Raw genomic sequence first — 6531 nt, 5'->3', positions numbered from 1 at the left:
AAGAACATAACGATACAGATAACATTTGTGGTACAGGCTTTACAAAAGAATCGAACTAACATTAACCTGTACCTCTCACAAATCACTTACCTCACAAAAATCTTCGTTACTCAAGCTACTGCAATACAGCGAGCGCCACTACTGCCAGCTAAATGAAAGATTCAAACTACGGAAGGCACTAACTACTGATAGGCATAGTTAGCAAATGAAAGATTTTAATAGAGAACAAACAATGTATTTACCTTAATAGTCATAATATATATATATCAGTTCATGACAAATTACAAAACTCCGCCATCTCTCTCCCCACATCCACCACTGCTGGCGGCTCACCTCCAACTGCGCAACGCTACGCGCTGTTCAGAGCCAGCTGCCTAACACTACAATGGCGGCAGGTATTACAACAATGCAAAGCAGCCACAGACTGCACACAGCACAGCCAGTGATTTTTATACAGAGGTGGCGTTACCAATAAAAAAACCTAAACAGCCTACTTACACTTTTTCATGACAAATCCAATACCGTATTTTTTTCGATAGCGTTTTTCAATATTTCAAGCACGTTTATGGATAACAGTTCTTCGTGATCGAAACAAATTGGTGTCAAATTTTAAAAATTTCTCAGATCTATTATCTGACCCGGACCCTTGGCTTTTGCAGCCAATTTCTTTATCAACTGAGCCGTCCGCGAACGCCTCACACTCAGATGACAGCGTCAGGGTGTCATCCTCTGTCCCAGATTCCAGAGAAGTTATTTCCTGTTCACGTTATTTGCCTAGCACTTTTGGGAGATAATAATATGGTACACAATGGCATAGGTGTAGCCTAGTGGCTATACTCAGTTTGAAATTGTCGCCTTTCGACAGATAAAAAGTGTATTCCTGATTGGCACCCGATCTGATACCTTATTTTGTAACAGTTGTTCAAGTCCCTATGCTACTGTATCATCTACTGTAAATACGCCGTGATGAAATGTAGAGCATTGTACGTCAACGGAGCATTATTTTGCTGCGCCTTCACACCTCCCCCTCTTCCCATTTTCATAACCCAACAGACGCTCGCACAATCAACATTTTCAGAAAAATGTCACCATCCATACTAAATTGAACGAGTCGATACAAAACTCTCACATTCGTGCAGTTCTGAGACATGTTATGGTTCAAATGGCTCTGAGCACTACGGGACTTAACATCGGAGGTCATCTGCCCCTAGAACTTAGAACTAATTAAACCTAACTAACGTAAAGACATCGCACACATCCATGCCCGAGGCTGAATTCGAACCTGCGACCGCAGCAGTCGCGCGGTTCCAGACTGAAGCGCCTAGAACCGCTTGACCACCGCGGCCGGCAGACATGTTATGCAAATATGGAACTACACTGCTATATCAAAACTCGTTTGAGAAAATATATGAGAAATCGCAAGGCACAGGTATCACACAAATGTTGTGCAAGTCGGCAGATTGTTACTTCATCATTATCTTTCTAACAGACAAGCAGGTAAGATGAGAGAAGGGATTTAAAAAACCACGTCGATAATGTAAACAGTATTCGGCATTGGTCGTCTGTGGCAACAGAAGAGTGCCTAATGCATATTTACTAAAAACGACATTGCAACCAGCAGCTGTAGGTATTATAACAACTTCAGAGGACTCGCGGTTTTTGGAACACATTCCCAACATTTCACTACACTTTCAGTTGAAAGAACTTCGCCTGTGGTACAGATTCCACAAAGCGTTTATCACTTCCGACCGGTATGGCAGGGCTTTGTAACAAATGGTTCAAATGGCTCTGAGCACTATGGGACTTAACATCACTGGTCATCAGTCCCCAAGAACTTAGAACTACTTAAACCTATACTAACCTAAGGACAGCACACAACACCCAGTCATCACGAGGCAGAGAAAATCCCTGACCCCCGGGAATCGAACCCGGGAACCCGCTTTGTAACAGTATGTTATGCATTTTCGCTGTTAGTTTAGTATCCTATTCGTTATGCACTACGTAGAAATTTAATTTATAATTTACATAGCTGTATTCATCTTCCAGATGACTCTATGCTCACTTTCGTCTCTTCGTGTATCCTACTAACCACTTATTTGGGAGGAGTAAAGCGTGTCATGTAATAGGGCTTATATCGTTCGTTATCATTTTGAAGAGCAGTATACGCGTTTTCATGAAATCTAATCAGTTGGGCAGTAATCGATTTTTCCGTTTATGCACAGAATACTTCAGCCCCAAACAACCATGCGCTTATAGATGGCTATTGTTGTGTCTAGACAAGACAGCCTAAACATAATGTGAGGAAGCCGAAAGGCACGCGCTACGCTAAAGCAGGAAGGCGTGAGGTCTGAAACAGGATACGTAATGAATGCTATAAAGAAAAGTACGTAGCTTCTGGAATACTTAACTTTAATCCATCCTTTTGGTACATCTGGAGATTGTGGCGATACAAGTGAGACTCTTTAGATACATGCAATGTTACTAATGGCGCCTTGCTAGGTCGTAGCCATTGACTTAGCTGAAGGCTATTCTAACTATTGGCTCGGCTAAGGAGCGAGGCTTCGTCAGTATAGTCGCTAGCTACGTCGTCCGTACAACTGGGGCGAGTGCTAGTCAGTCTCTCGAGACTTGCCTTGTGGTGCCGCTCGGTCTGCGATCACACAGTGGCGACACGCGGGTCCGACATGTACTAATGGACCGCGGCCGATTTAAAGCTACCACCTAGCAAGTGTGGTGTCTGGCGGTGACACCACAGCTATCACGAACACAAGATTGTGAAGTAAAGAGAAATGGTTGCCTTTCGGCGACCAACAGTCTCTCTATTACAATAAGTTGGGTCTTCCATATAATTTACCACTTGGATATGATTTCTCTGTGCGACTGATCTTTTTAGCTATATTGTAACATCACTTTGCTGCGGACTGTAGCTGTGGCGAAACGTCTAACGAACTAAATTGATCCTGGAAACGAACCCCGATCTCTGCCTTTCGTCGGTGACGTTCTTAACTTACTTTCCAGCAGCGAAAATCAGATATATAGATATATGTAGATAATAACTGTACTAAATTCTTACCTGAGTTTTAAAGGCCTATCAACGCTCATCAGTGAGAAAAGCGTGTAATGACTCTGAAACTAAAATTCTGTCATCTGATCTGAATAAAAACCGTAAGAGGTTTTGATCTTCTGTAAAATCAATAAGTAGTTCGACGAAATGGAAGATAACAGTGAGAATGCCGAAATACTGAATTTGGTTATCCGAAATTGTTTCACAGAGGATGATCGTAACAAAATCCCTCCTTTGTCATCGTACGAACGTCGAAATGGCAGATACTGAGATAGCCGATCGCGCAGCAGAAAAGCAACTACAATCGCTTATGTTCTAGGCGCTACAGACTGGAACCGCGCGACCGCTACGGTCGCAGGTTCGAATCCTGCCTCGGGCATGGATGTGTGTGATGTCCTTAGGTTAGTTAGGTTTAAGTAGTTCTAAGTTCTAGGGGACTGATGACCTCAGAAGTTAAGTCCCATAGTGCTCAGAGCCATTTGAACAATCGCTTATTGGTGGAAAGGCATCAGGACGAGATGAGGTACCTATAAGATTCTCCAAAGATTATGCGAAATAACTTGCTCCCCTTCTAGTGGCAGTTTATCCTAGATCACAGGAGCAACGAAGGGTACCTAGCTACTGGAAGAACGCCCGGGTCACTCCCATTTTCAAGACTGGTCTTAGGACAGATGTACACTATTATAGACCCATATCGCTGACTACAATATGTTATAGAATTATGGAAAATGTTTTATGTTCAAGCATTATGACATTTTGTAGAACGATAATCTCCTCTATAAAAATCAACATGGATCTCGCAAACAGATATCTTGATAAGCTCTCCTCAGTCTGTTGGTCCATGAGATTCATAGCACTTGTAGACAACGGCGCTCAGGTTGATGCCGTGCTCCTTGACTTCAGGGAGGCATTTGACACCGTCCCGCAAAGCCGATTAGTAGGGAAAAAAACGAGGTTATCAAATACCGGACAAGATCTGCGAGTGGATTCAAGACTTCTTACAAATGAAACTCAACACGTCGCACTTAACAGAACAAAAGTGACAGATGTAAGGATAATATCGGGGGTATTCCAAGAAAGTGTGGTAGGGCCGTTATTGTTTACAATGTGTATGAATGAACTAGTAGATAGCGTGGGATGCTCTTTAAGACGGTTCGCAGATGGTGTCGTTGTCTATAGCAAAGTAGCGACGCCAGAAGACAGTATCGATTTACAGAATGACTTGCAGAGGATCGACGAATGGTGCAGGCTCTGGCAGTTGACACTGAACCTAAATAAATTTAACATACTGCTCCTGCATAGAAAAAGAAAGCCACTACCGTAGAAATACACTATTGATGAGAAACTACTGGAAACAGAATCTGCCGAAAAATATCTAGGAGTAACTATCCAGTATGCCCTGAAGTGAAATAACCACATAAAAATGTAGCGGGAAAAGCACATGCCAGACTGAAATTCATAGGAAGAATATGGAGGAAATGTAACTCACCCACGAAGGAAGTGGCTTATAAGGCGCTTGTTCGACCGACTACTGAGTCTTGTTCATCAACATGGAATCCTTACCAGGTAGGACTGATGTAACAGACAGAGAAGGTCCACCGAAGAGCGGGGTGTTTCTCACGGGATTGCATAGTCGACGCGAGAGCTTCACCGAAATGCTCAACGAGCACCACTGCCAGAAGTTAGAAGAATTGTGCACCACGCGGAGGTTTACTGTTGAAATTTCGAGAGATCACTTTCCGAGAAGAGTTGGACGACATATTACTTTCTGCCAGATACGTCTCGTGCAATGATCACGAAAAGAAAATGAGATAAATTAGAGCTAATGCAGAGATTTACCGACAATCATTCTTCCCATGTGCAATTCGCGAGTGGAACGGGGTTGAGACGATTAATTAGTCGTAGCAGAAGTACCTCCATCACACACCATGAGGTTGTTTGCGGTCTATGTTGCAGATATATCAACAGTTGTAGGACAGAGTTCTGTTTTCAGTGTGATATAAAATAAATCGTGAGCTAATGTGAATATTATGTGCGATCCTAAACGTAAACAATATTTCTTAACAATATTGGAGAATTGTAAAAGGTTCTCAGATTTTCTAACCATTTTTTCCAATGTTTGGGCGTCTCTCAAAAACTGCACACCTGCTTCTAATGACTGACTGTAAGATGTACAGATACATCAAATATGTTTGAATACGTATTTTCCTAGTGATCTGCTTTTGTATATGAAAGTCTTCTCTGTGGATAAATGAAAGATTTTTCCGTAACTGTCACACAGCTTCTGCCTCTTTCTATGTATACCTTGCGACTGTTTTCGCCTTTATCCAGTAATTGATCTGCTAATGGGCTGTTAGTAGCTGCTCCTGGAGCACTTATGGAACCTTTTAATAATACACACATAAAAAAAGAAACTTTTGCATCACCCCCGTTCCCAGAACTCCTGGAGATGTATGTTGACCGTGGATATTGTATCACAGACACAGTCCATTTAACTGTTTAGAGATGTCACTGAACCAGCTCAAAGATGTAAAAAACCATGCACGAGCAGCGCTTATTAGACGGGGGGGGGGGGGGCGGGGAGCGGGGGGGGGGGGGGTCGTCCAACAGCCGATCAGTTGTTCTAGTCATTGCACCCACCAGGAAGGAGTTACACGGCTCGTGTTGTCTGTAGTTCGACTATGCCTAGGCGGACAATACCGCGGTTCGATCGCGTACGCATTGTTATTTCGTGCCAGGAAGGGCTCTCAACAAGGAAAGTCTCCAGTCGTCTTGGAGTGAAACAAAGCGATGTTGTTCGGACATGGAGGAGATACAGAGAGGCAGGAACTATCGATGACATGTCTCGCTCAGGCTGCCCAAGGGCTTCGACTGCAGTGTATGACCACTACCTACGGATTATTGCTCGGGGCAAACCTGACAGCAACGCCACCATGTTGAATAATGCTTTTCGTGCAGCCACAGGACGTCGTGTTACGACTCAAACTGTGCGCAATAGGCTGCATGATGCGCAACTTCACTCCTGACGTCCATGGCGAGGTCCATCTTTGCAACGACACCATGCAGCGCGGTACAGATGGGCCCAACAGCATGCCGAATGGACCGCTCAGGATTACCATCACGTTCTCTTCACCGATGAGTGTTGCATATACCTTCAACAAGACAATCGTCGGAGCATGTTTGGAGGCAACCCGGTCAGGCTGAACCCCTTAGACACACTGTCCAGCGAGTGCACCATGTTAGAGGTTCCCTGCTGTTTTGGGGTGGCATTATGTGGGGCCGACGTCCACCGCTGGTGGTCATGGAAGGCGCCGTAACGACTGTACGATACGTGAATGCCATTCTACGACCGATAGTGCAAATATATCTGCAGCATATTGGCGAGGAATTTGTCTTCATGGACGAAAATTCGCGCGTCCATCATGCACATCTTGTGAATGGCTTCCTTCAGGATAACGACATCGCTC

Source organism: Schistocerca piceifrons, chromosome 1, assembly GCF_021461385.2.
Source record: "Schistocerca piceifrons isolate TAMUIC-IGC-003096 chromosome 1, iqSchPice1.1, whole genome shotgun sequence".
NCBI lineage: Eukaryota > Metazoa > Arthropoda > Insecta > Orthoptera > Acrididae > Schistocerca > Schistocerca piceifrons.
This window is presented reverse-complemented; position numbering follows the sequence as displayed.